This window comes from Ambystoma mexicanum, chromosome 8 (genome assembly GCF_040938575.1).
Source record: "Ambystoma mexicanum isolate Mex_15411 chromosome 8, UKY_AmexF1_1, whole genome shotgun sequence".
Taxonomy (NCBI): Eukaryota; Metazoa; Chordata; class Amphibia; order Caudata; family Ambystomatidae; genus Ambystoma; species Ambystoma mexicanum.
Window position 1 is genome coordinate 189,704,714 of NC_090929.1, and position 11,087 is coordinate 189,715,800.

Below are 11,087 nucleotides of genomic sequence, written 5' to 3' on the forward strand. Positions count from 1 at the left end.
TCGACCAGGCTGCAAGAATGGCAAAGCAGATGCCTTATCCCGAATAGAGATAGGAGAAGCATATGCAAACCCGGAACCGGTGCCAATAATTCCCGAGCAAAGAATTCTTGGCATAACTACTCTACAGACACTAGAAGATATTCATTCATAAATCCAACAACTCTTCGATCCAGCAACCCTGCAGTACTGGGTAAAGAAAGGCCCGGACTACTAAGTTGTCAATGACCTACCTTACTATCAAGGATGACTATTTCTACCACATAAGGAAATACAAGAACTCGTCATCTCCAATTACCATGACACCCTGATGGAAGGGCACCCAGGTATCGCAAAAACTGAAGCGAAAATTAAGAGACAGTTCTGGTGGCCCACTTGGCGAAAAGATGTAAAGTCATTTGTGATGTCTTGTGGCATTTAAGCCCAAAACAAAAGCCAGAAGAAAAAACCTGCTGGCCTTTTACAACCTTTGGATATTCCACCTACACCATGCCACACCTTGTCTTTAGACTTTATTACAGATCTACCTCCATGTAATGGATTTAACACCATCCTAGTTATTGTGGATCTTTTTTCCAAGATGGCCCACTTTATTCCTTTAAAGGGGTTACCTTCTGCTTTGATTCTGGCCAAGGAGTTTCTCGAAAACATTGTTTGATTACACGGATTCCCTTGCGTATTGGTTTCTGACCGAGGTAGTCAATTTATCTCGCATTTTTGGAAGAAATGTTGTCAACTGGCACAAATCGACGTGAGGCTATCAACCATCCCAAGACCGATGGTCAGACAGAAAGGACCAACCAGACCCTTGAACAGTACCTACGCTGCATGCTACACCAGACCAAAAGCAATTGGAAAGATATTTTATGGATTTCCGAGTACGCATACAATAACTCTGTACATTCAGGAACCGGACAAAGCCCTTTTTATACCATATATGGACATCACCCTCGAACCTCAGAACTCGATTCGCCTCAGCACTTAGAAATGCCCGCAGTTAGCCATATGCACTCTACTATTACAGAAGCCTTTAAGGAAGCCACAGAACATTTGAAACAAGCAAAAGAGAAATACAAGAAAAAGTCTGATCAACATAGAAGTGAAACTCTACAATACCAGATTGGGGATCAAGTTTGGCTGGCTACAAAACATATACCTCTGAAGGGTACTCTGACTTTTAATCCTAGATATTTGGGACCTTACACCATTATGGCCATTATCAACCCGGTGGCCGTCAAATTGGAATTACCCTCTAATATGCGAATTCATCCTGTCTTTCATGTTTCACTTCTAAAACCAGTTCAACCAGGGACAAGATTAACCAAACCACCTGACCCCATCTTGATAGATGGAGTACCTGAATTCGAGGTAAAAAATATCCTTGACTCCAAGATGATTAAATCAAAACTTTTTTATTTGATCGATTGGAAGGGCTACGGACCACAAGAAAGATTGTGGGAGCCTAGCGACCACGTTCATGCACCTCGGTTGTTGAAAAAATTCCATCGGAAATTCCCAGACAAACCGGGGCCAGGGGGAAGAACAACTTTAGGAGGGGCCTTGGGGGGGAGTGCTGTCATGATGCCTAACCCCGGGCATCAGGACCAAGGCCCTCGGCTCCGGGAGCAGGCATCCAGACATTTGTTTAAACCTCAGCAGCCCCGGCTAGGGGCTGTCTGGGTTTAGTCCTGGCGCCTTAGGCGCCAGGCTCATCATAGAAATCAGTCATGGCGCCATAGGCACCAGGTTCATAGACTTTACTTACTTGATGCAGACCATGCTGCAAAAGAGTCCAAGCCTACATGAGGCCTGGATGGGACTATTTTGTTACAGGGACTATTTTTCACTCGGGCGTGGCTCTAGGGAACTTCTTACCTGGAACTACTTTGGAGGCTATTTAAACCACACCCGAACAGCAGCACATGCTTCGCGTTATTCTGCATCCAGCAGAGTGACGTTCACCGTGCCTGCAGCCAGCATCCAGTCTTCTGCCACGCCCGCGTGCCTGCAGCCAGCATCCAGTCTTCTGCCACGCCCACCTCGAATCCGGAGCTCCTAGAATAAAGAAGAAGAAAAGGACAAGGTTAGAAAACAAACTTATTTCAAATTCCTCACCTAATTCAGGAACCATTTCATCTCCGGACCTGGAAAGTACATCAGTCCTGCACGCGTTGCTTCGCCAGCTCCAGCACGGCGCAATACTCACCAGTTCTCACAGCATCTTTTGATCCGGCACGGTCTCCATCATTTCTTCGCCATAATCCGGCACCTAGCGGACACAAGAAAAAACAAGGTGAGCTAAGGGAATCAACAAATACAACCTCTTACCACCATAGACTTATCTGATTTACCACCGGCGGTATTATTCCATAAGTCTCCACATTTTCATATGCCGCATCTGTAAAGAGGGAGAAAAACAACACGTTAACGCATGCAATAGTGTCACGGATGGTACTCTGTTAAGAGTGGCACAGGACACCCAGGAAGGGTTGGGTGGATGTGCCGGAGTAAGATGGACAGATAAGTACACACACAGCTGAAAGTAAAAGAGAACAAAGAGTAGGCAAGTGTATCAAGGGAATAAGGTACAACAGAGTGGATGTCCTCTCGGGGTGTATGCAGATAAGGGAAAAGAGTATTCCACGGACCTTAGGAAAGACTCTAGCCTTCTGCACAGTTTGCTATAACAGAGGTCCACGTTGTTTGCTCATGGCTTGGAACAACAGCTATGGGTGTCTGTAATGTAGAAACGAGACAAGGGAAGGGGCAGAGGGTGCCTGATGGAAACCAACAGACAAGCTCTATACAAAAGGGTCTACAAACAGTACAAGAGAAGATACAGACAAATCCAGGAAAAGGAAGTTGTTAGCAAACTAGCAGAAGGAAATGAAGGGAAAGCCGTGTAACAGGATTGGATAGCAGAGGACAGTAAGGAACAAGGTTGAGAGCACAGAGGAGCAAGAAAGTAATGAGCAAGCCCGCAGGAGCAGGGCTGTAAGGTAGGGAGCCCAGAGGGAAAGGGCTTAAGGCAGTGGAGTAAAGCAGGCTGCACGGCAAGGAGCCCAGAAGGGCCGGGCAGCAAGGAGTGAGCCCTGGGGGGCAGGGCTGCTGACCGTAGAAGGTTTCAGAGGACTGTAGAGGGCTGCTAGGCTGAGAACCCAGCGGACAAAGGCTGTAGGTAGCAAGCAGCGGAGCGTGATCGGCTGCAAGGTAGTAAGCCTCGAGGACAAGGGCTGTTGGCAGAGGAGAGAAGCGGGCTGCGCGGCAAGGAGCCAGAAAGACCGGCAGCAAGCAGTAAGCCCAGAGGAGCAGGGCTGCTGACTGTAGAAGGCTGCAGAGGACTGTAGAGGGCTGCTAGGCTGGAAGCCCAGTGGACAAAGGCTGTAGGTAGAAAGCAGCGGAGCGTGATTGGTTGCAAGGCAGGAATCCCCGAGGACAAGGGCTGTTGACAGCGGAGTGAAGCAGGCTGCGCGGCAAGGAGCCAGACGGGCCGGGCAGCAAGGAGTAAGCCCAGAGGAGCAGGGCCGCTGACTGTAGAAGGCTGAAGAGGACTGTAGAGGGCTGCTAGGCTGGAAGCCCAGCGGACGAAGGCTGTAGATTGAAGGCAGCGGAGCGTGATCGGCTGCAAGGCAGGAGCCTGGAAGACAAGGGCGGAAAGTAGCAGCGGAGCGTGATCAGCTGCAAGGCAGGAGCCTGGAAGACAAGGGCGGAAGGTAGCAGCTGAGCGTGATCGGCTGCAAGGCAGGAGCCCGGAAGGGCAAAGGCAGAGGCTGGAAAGCAGCAGAGCGTGATCGGTTGCAATGCAGAGAGCCCAGCAGGGCACTGGATCCAAAGCAGGGGTAAGGAGGAACTGCATACAAGATCCGTAGCTCGAAGCAAAAAGGTGCTGGAAGGACTCTTAATGCAAGAGACTGAGCCCCTGCAGGCAGCAGCTTTTATACCGCTCTGCCCAGCACAGAGGCAGGCTAATTGGTTGCACCTGGCTCAGCACACCTGCAGACAATCAGCCACCTCCCTCTCTGTTCCGGAGCTGGTGGAAGCAGAGCAAATCCCTAGGGCTTCTGGGGATTGTAGTTCCGAAGATGACGAATAGGAATGGCCAGGAATAGATGGTTATAGCCAAGTGCATTGTGGTAAGTGTAGTTTGTTGGGAAAAATAGAAAAGCACCAAAGTCTCGCAAATGGAAAATAAAGTCCATAATGATCGTAAATGTATGCGCCCATGGCGCAGGCATGACAGTATGCCCCTCTCCAGGCCCCTCCCAAGGCTCCCTGAGGGTTGACCAGCAAGAAGAATGTCTGTTACACTCTGAAAGAGTGTTATTCCAAAAAGGCACAACATGAGGCACCAAATACTGTGTAAGGTTGTTAGGTGGGAGTTTTGAAGGACGGAGACAATATTAATGTTCTGAACCTTTGAGGTAGAATTCAGAAAAGACAAAGTCTTTGGAGCACAAAACCCAACAGTGTGTTCAGAGGAACTGTGAAAAACTGCTGCAGGCTCCATGGCAAATTTTGCTTTGAAAGGCAACAGTAAGGTGCTGGAAGGTGGAGCCAGAGGTACAGCAGAGTTGGTTGCTCTAGGAAGGTTTTCCAAGGCATCAGAAGCAGCAATGGCAAAGTCAAGATTAGCCGCAGAAATTTCAGGAGTCACAGTGGAGGGTTCTCCATGATTTGTAGGAAGTTCAGAAGCCACCGCAGCATGGAGATAATGAATGGCTGTAGATAGTTCAGATGCTGTAGCAACTGGGCGTGTGGGTGCCATAGACGAACCAGTGGCCAGTGACGCACCTGAGACTGACAGAGTAGAGTCTGGTAGTTCTAGTGCTGCAGAGGCATCAGCAGGAACAACCGGAGCTGTAGTCCTAAAAGAAAAGTTGTTATCGGACTCAGCAACAGGTTCTGTCCTTGCAGGCAGAGAGGAAGGGGGTGCTTCAGCTGCTGAAAGAGTGATGTGAGATGCTGCAACAGTAGCAGATTTAGAAGTATTAACAGGAGGAGCATCAGAGATCGGGTTAGCAGATACAGTAACAGGCAGTATGACAGATGTGGGGTCAGGATAGGATAGGCGTTCTGAAGGCTGATCATCAATGTCTGGTGTGCTCAGATTGCTAAGTGGGTCTGGGGTATAAGAACCCTTAGAAGCAGTGTACATTTCTGATTTGATCACTTCAGAAGAGGCTGTAAGTGAGAGTAAAGGACAGTAGTCAGAGGTAAGAGTGGAACAATCCTTTGACTCAGAAGGATATCTAATCAGAAGATTACACTTGTCTTGTGGTGTAATGGCAGTGTGAGTGATTTGGCCCACCGAAGGAGTTAATTCTTTACTGTCTGTACAATAACCTGAGTTACTGTGGTTTGAAGGTGAAAGAGCTGTGTCAGACTTTAGAAGGGATGCATATGCTAAATTTAGGTCTTTCATCTGCTTGGTATAAGTCTGTATTCTCTTCTGTGTGGCAATTCCAGGTCTTATCATGTCGATCTCTAAAGACAGAATATCAGGTGTAGGACATAGTGTCAGAAGGTCTGGAATATTGTGTCGCTTCATTAAATATTGACTATGTATATAAACAAAGTCATCATAGAGATCTTCGGTCTGTCTTTTAAGGCGTAGGAGTTGTTCTTGAAGCAGGTATGTTTCATTAGCCTGATCTAAAGCTTCAGAATCTGGTGTAGCAGAAAATTCGGTTGTAGCAATAGGAAGACTGACCTTAAGGTTATTATGGTTAGTAGATACTGGGGAAGTATTAAGACAACCGATGGTCAGTATTGGTCTTTTGTACCCAGGACCAGGTGGACTAACCTCAGAATACTTAATGCCGTGTCCTATCAAAAGAGGGTTACCAGCAGTCTGGGAGCTTGCCAAGCTGATCTTGAAAATATCACTGTAGCAACAGAGTACTCTGGGTTAGAGTCTCCCACAATGAGTGCTATGTCCTTGGCTGTAGCAGTGTTAGAAGAATTGTCAGAAAATGCATGAGTGTTTTCCATTGGTTGGGCTAACAAAATCTGCAGGAATTCATTTTCTTGTTGTAGTTCTTCTACAGATAGAGACTGCGGCTCATAGTTGCAAATGTCATAATAGTTACACATAGAAGGGTCAGCAAGCCAGTGAGTGTAGTACCGTGCTTGTAAATCTTTGTTTACTAAGGCGAGACTGTCTTTTAAACTAAGATTTTTGTTTGCTGTCTTTAGGGAAACTTTAGATTTTTGCAAAGGTTTCTTAACCCGAAAGGAAAGCATCCTTGGTCTGTGTGTACCTTTCCTGCCTATGGAACAAGACATTTTTGGCTCTTGCATTATGTCACGGATGGCACTCTGTTAAGAGTGGCACAGGACACCCAGGAAGGGTTTGGGTGGATGTGCCGGAGTAAGATGGACAGATAAGTACACACACAGCTGAAAGTAAAAGAGAACAAAGAGTAGGCAAGTGTAGCAAGGGAATAAGGTACAACAGAGTGGATGTCCTCTCGGGGTGTATGCAGATAAGGGAAAAGAGTATTCCACGGACCTTAGGAAAGACTCTGGCCTTCTGCACAGTTTGCTATAACAGAGGCCCACGCTGTTTGCTCATGGCTTGGAACAACAGCTATGGGTGTCTGTAACGTAGAAACGAGACAAGGGAAGGGGCAGAGGTTGCCTGATGGAAACCAACAGACAAGCTCTATACAAAAGGGTCTACAAACAGTACAAGAGAAGATACTTACAGACAAATCCAGGAAAAGGATGTTGATAGCAAACTAGCAGAAGGAAATGAAGGGAAAGCCGTGTAACAGGATTGGATAGCAGAGGACAGTAAGGAACAAGGTTGAGAGCTCAGAGGAGCAGGAAAGTAATGAGCAAGCCCACAGGAGCAGGGCTGTAAGGTAGGGAGCCCAGAGGGAAAGGGCTTAAGGCAGTGGAGTAAAGCAGGCTGCACGGCAAGAAGCCCAGAAGGGCCGGGCAGCAAGGAGTGAGCCCTGGGGGGCAGGGCTGCTGACCGTAGAAGGTTTCAGAGGACTGTAGAGGGCTGCTAGACTGAGAACCCAGCGGACAAAGGCTGTAGGTAGCAAGCAGCGGAGCGTGATCGGCTGCAAGGTAGTAAGCCCCGAGGACCAGGGCTGTTGGCAGAGGAGAGAAGCGGGCTGCGCGGCAAGGAGCCAGAAGGACCGGCAGCAAGGAGTAAGCCCAGAGGAGCAGGGCTGCTGACTGTAGAAGGCTGCAGAGGACTGTAGAGGGCTGCTAGGCTGGAAGCCCAGCGGACAAAGTCTGTAGGTAGAAAGCAGCGGAGCGTGATCGGCTGCAAGGCAGGAAGCCCCGAGGACAAGGGCTGTTGACAGCGGAGTGAAGCAGGCTGCGCGGCAAGGAGCCAGACGGGCCGGGCAGCAAGGAGTAAGCCCAGAGGAGCAGGGCCGCTGACTGTAGAAGGCTGAAGAGGACTGTAGAGGGCTGCTAGTCTGGAAGCCCAGCGGACGAACGCTGTAGATTGAAGGCAGCGGAGCGTGATCGGCTGCAAGGCAGGAGCCTGGAAGACAAGGGCGGAAAGTAGCAGCGGAGCGTGATCGGCTACAAGGCAGGAGCCTGGAAGACAAGGGGGGAAGGTAGCAGCTGAGCGTGATCGGCTGCAAGGCAGCAGCCCGGAAGGGCAAAGGCAGAGGCTGGAAAGCAGCAGAGCGTGATCGGCTGCAATGCAGAGAGCCCAGCAGGGCACTGGATCCAAAGCAGGGGTAAGGAGGAACCGCATACAAGATCTATAGCTCGAAGCAAAAAGGTGCTGGAAGGACTCTTAATGCAAGAGACTGAGCCCCTGCAGGCAGCAGCTTTTATACCGCTCTGCCCAGCACAGAGGCAGGCTAATTGGTTGCACTTGGCTCAGCACACCTGCAGACAATCGGCCACCTCCCTCTCTTTTCCGGAGCTGGTGGAAGCAGAGCAAATCCCTAGGGCTTCTGGGGATTGTAGTTCCGAAGATGACGAGTAGGAATGGCCAGGAATAGATGGTTATAGCCAAGTGCATTGTGTTAAGTGTAGTTTGTTGGGAAAAATAGAAAAGCACCAAAGTCTCGCAAATGGAAAATAAAGTCCATAATGATCGTAAATTTATGCGCCCATGGCGCAGGCATGACAAATAGTTACCAGACAGCTTTGGGTAACACAGACTCTTACCTGAACGCCAGCAGCAGCTACAAGACCTTCTTCTCACGAACTCAGTTGCAACTTAAGGAAGGAAGGGGACAAGAGTGAACATCGGGCACATTGAACTCTTTGAACTTGATACTTACCAATCCCGCCAGGGACTTCAGAGTCAATACTTACCGGAACTCTCCCAACGCCTTCAAACCAGTGAAGTAACTGGTATCTACGCGCCCCTGCAAGACACGCAGGATGGAGAGCTCATCTTTTACAAACATAAGGTGAGGTTACTAAGGGGATATCGGAGGTGGTTAGTGGGGGAGAGCGATAACAGTTGGGAGGCCATCACTAAAACCCACAGGTGGTTAATCCCTGTCTCCACTTGCAGGAAAATACTTCTTCGGGTCCAGCAGACAAGACTAGGCGGGCTAGTCCAGACAGTCATCTCTGCACTACGCATCACGTTGAAGGAGACCGCAGCTGTCCGGGTCCGATCGACACCCCTGTGGGGTCCAGGTGAGCGTAACAACGGATCGCTGCATCGTAGTCAGGGCGATGCAGGGTTGTTTCCCACCCCAAAGAAGTTTACGGAGAATGGAGTCAATATTAGAGAAGGTTGCAGGGAGGATATGTATGGGGGCATTCTGGAGGATGTAAAGGAACCTTGGGAGCGAAAGCATTTTAAACAGGGGGCTTTCCCCAGCAAGCCCAGGGGTAAAGATTGCCAGTGCGTGCCGTCCGATTCCAACCTGCTCACCACGGGTTGGAGGTTGAGTCGGAGCAAGTCTTCAGGATTTGGGGTCACCTCGATGCCCAGGTAAACAAAACTCTGGATGGAGACTGAATAGGGGCAGCGCAGAAGGATCGCGTCCGCCCCGCCCTGGAGTGGTAAGAAGATAGTTTTCTGTCTGTTGACTTTAAACCCACAGAACGTTTGGTATTCTGTGAGGATTTTGGTAATCTCGGGGCATGAGACCCTAGTCCTGCTCGTATAGATAAGCAGATCGTCAGCATAGAGCGAGACCCGGTCCTCACCGCCCCAGGGCCACGTGAACCCAGGCCATGCGGGGGATGCCCTAAGTAGGATTGCAAGGGGATCAATGGCTAATACAAACAAGAGGGGGGAAAAGGGGCATCCCTGCCTGGCTCATTTGCTCAACGGGAAGGGCTTGGAGGAGATCCCATTCACCCGGACCGTCGCCTCGGGGGCAGTGTCTAAAAGCCTGACCCAAGACATGAAGTTGGGCCCAAACCCCATTCGCTCCATGATGTCCCACAGGGCAGACCACCCCACCGAGTTGAAAGCTTTTTCAAAGTCGACTGCGAGAAGCACCAGGGGTTCTTTTATGTTGGGGACTGATTGCAAAATGGACCCTGCGCAGCTTCATCCTAGTGGATTTAGCCCGCATGAATCTGCACTGGTCTGGGTGGACCAGGGAGCGGATGACCTTTAGCATCCTGTCGGCTAGGACCCGAGCTAACACTTTGGCCTCCCCGTTGATGAGGGAGATGGGTCCATATGAGGCGCAGAGGTCCGGGGGTTTCCCGGGTTTGGGGATCACAACAATGGTGGCCTGCCTTATGTCCTCTGGGAGCATACCGTCGGTACGGGAGCATAACAACATATGGTGCATATGGCCTGCGACCGAGTCACCCATTTTGCACCAGGTTTCGGTGGGGAAGCCATTAGGGGCAGGGGTTTTACCAGGTTGAAGCTGAGACAGCGCTGCAGCCACCTCTTCCTCTGCGATTTCGGCATCCAATGCATTGGTCTGGGCTTCGGAGAGCCTGGGGAGAACGGTAGAGTCTAAGTAGTGTGGGGACCCCTTGGCTGGCGTGGTGTCCCTGGAGGCATAGAGGCTCTGGTAAAAGGCAGTAAAGGCGTTTGCTATATCTGCATCCATTTGATGCAGGACCCCCTCAGGCCCCTTGTTGGCTCTGATATGTCCACGGGAGCTGTCCCATCGCTCCAGCCAGGCCAGGGTCTTACCGGCCTTGTCGCCCGTGGCATAGATCTGACTTTGCATAGTGAAGTGGGCGGTCTTGGCATTATCCAGTGCCAGGTTCCGAAAACAAGTTCCTGGGCCGTGACCATCGCTTCTTTGGATTCTGGCGTACCGGAGGCCAAGAATTCCTCTTCGGCCCTGGTCGCAGCCTCCTCCTTTTCAGAGATTTCTAGGGTTTGGTGGCGACGGTGTGCTGTGATCAGAGACAGAGCTTCCCCTCAGAGTACTGCCTTATAACCCTCCCCAGTGTGACAGGGCTGGATACGGACCCTTCGTTGAGGGTAAAGTAGTCGGTTATCTTTTGTACGAGGCCTTGGCACACCTCGGGGACACCCAGGTAGCATGCGTTAAGTCGCCCTGAGGATTGGCGCTTATCCTGGGGCAGTTTTATAATGAGCTGGAGGGGGGAGTGGTCTGAGACACCTCTAGCAAGGTAGGTGGCAGTTTGCAGGGTGTGTGACATGTCACGAGGAACAAAGAGGTGGTCTATGTGGGACATGGAGTTATGGGCATTGGAGAAAAAGGAATAGAATCTGTCGGTGGGGTGGAGAGTGCGCCATGCATCCACCCAGCCCATTGCGGATGCGAAGGCATGGAGCTTGGTTTGTGTATCAGGATTTCTATTGCCAGCGTGCGTTCTGTCATTACGGATGTCCATGACCTCATTAAAATCCCCTCCCTGTGCCCACCAATCCGCCCGTACCCTCAACATTGCTTCCTGGAGATCTAGGAGGAACTTGTGTGCCAACGGGGGAAGGGTGTAGGCCACTGCAATGCCCTAGGAGGTCCTCCCGATGTCCCCAGTGACCGCCACGAAGCGGCCCCTCCGGTCCGTGTGAAGTTCCCTCAGTTGGAACGGGACTCTTTTATGCAGCAGAATCATGGTGCCCCGGGAGCCGCTGGAGAACCCGGCATGGAAGGTGGTTGCATAATTGGATTTCTTGAAAAATCTGCATACAGTGCCTATCAAGT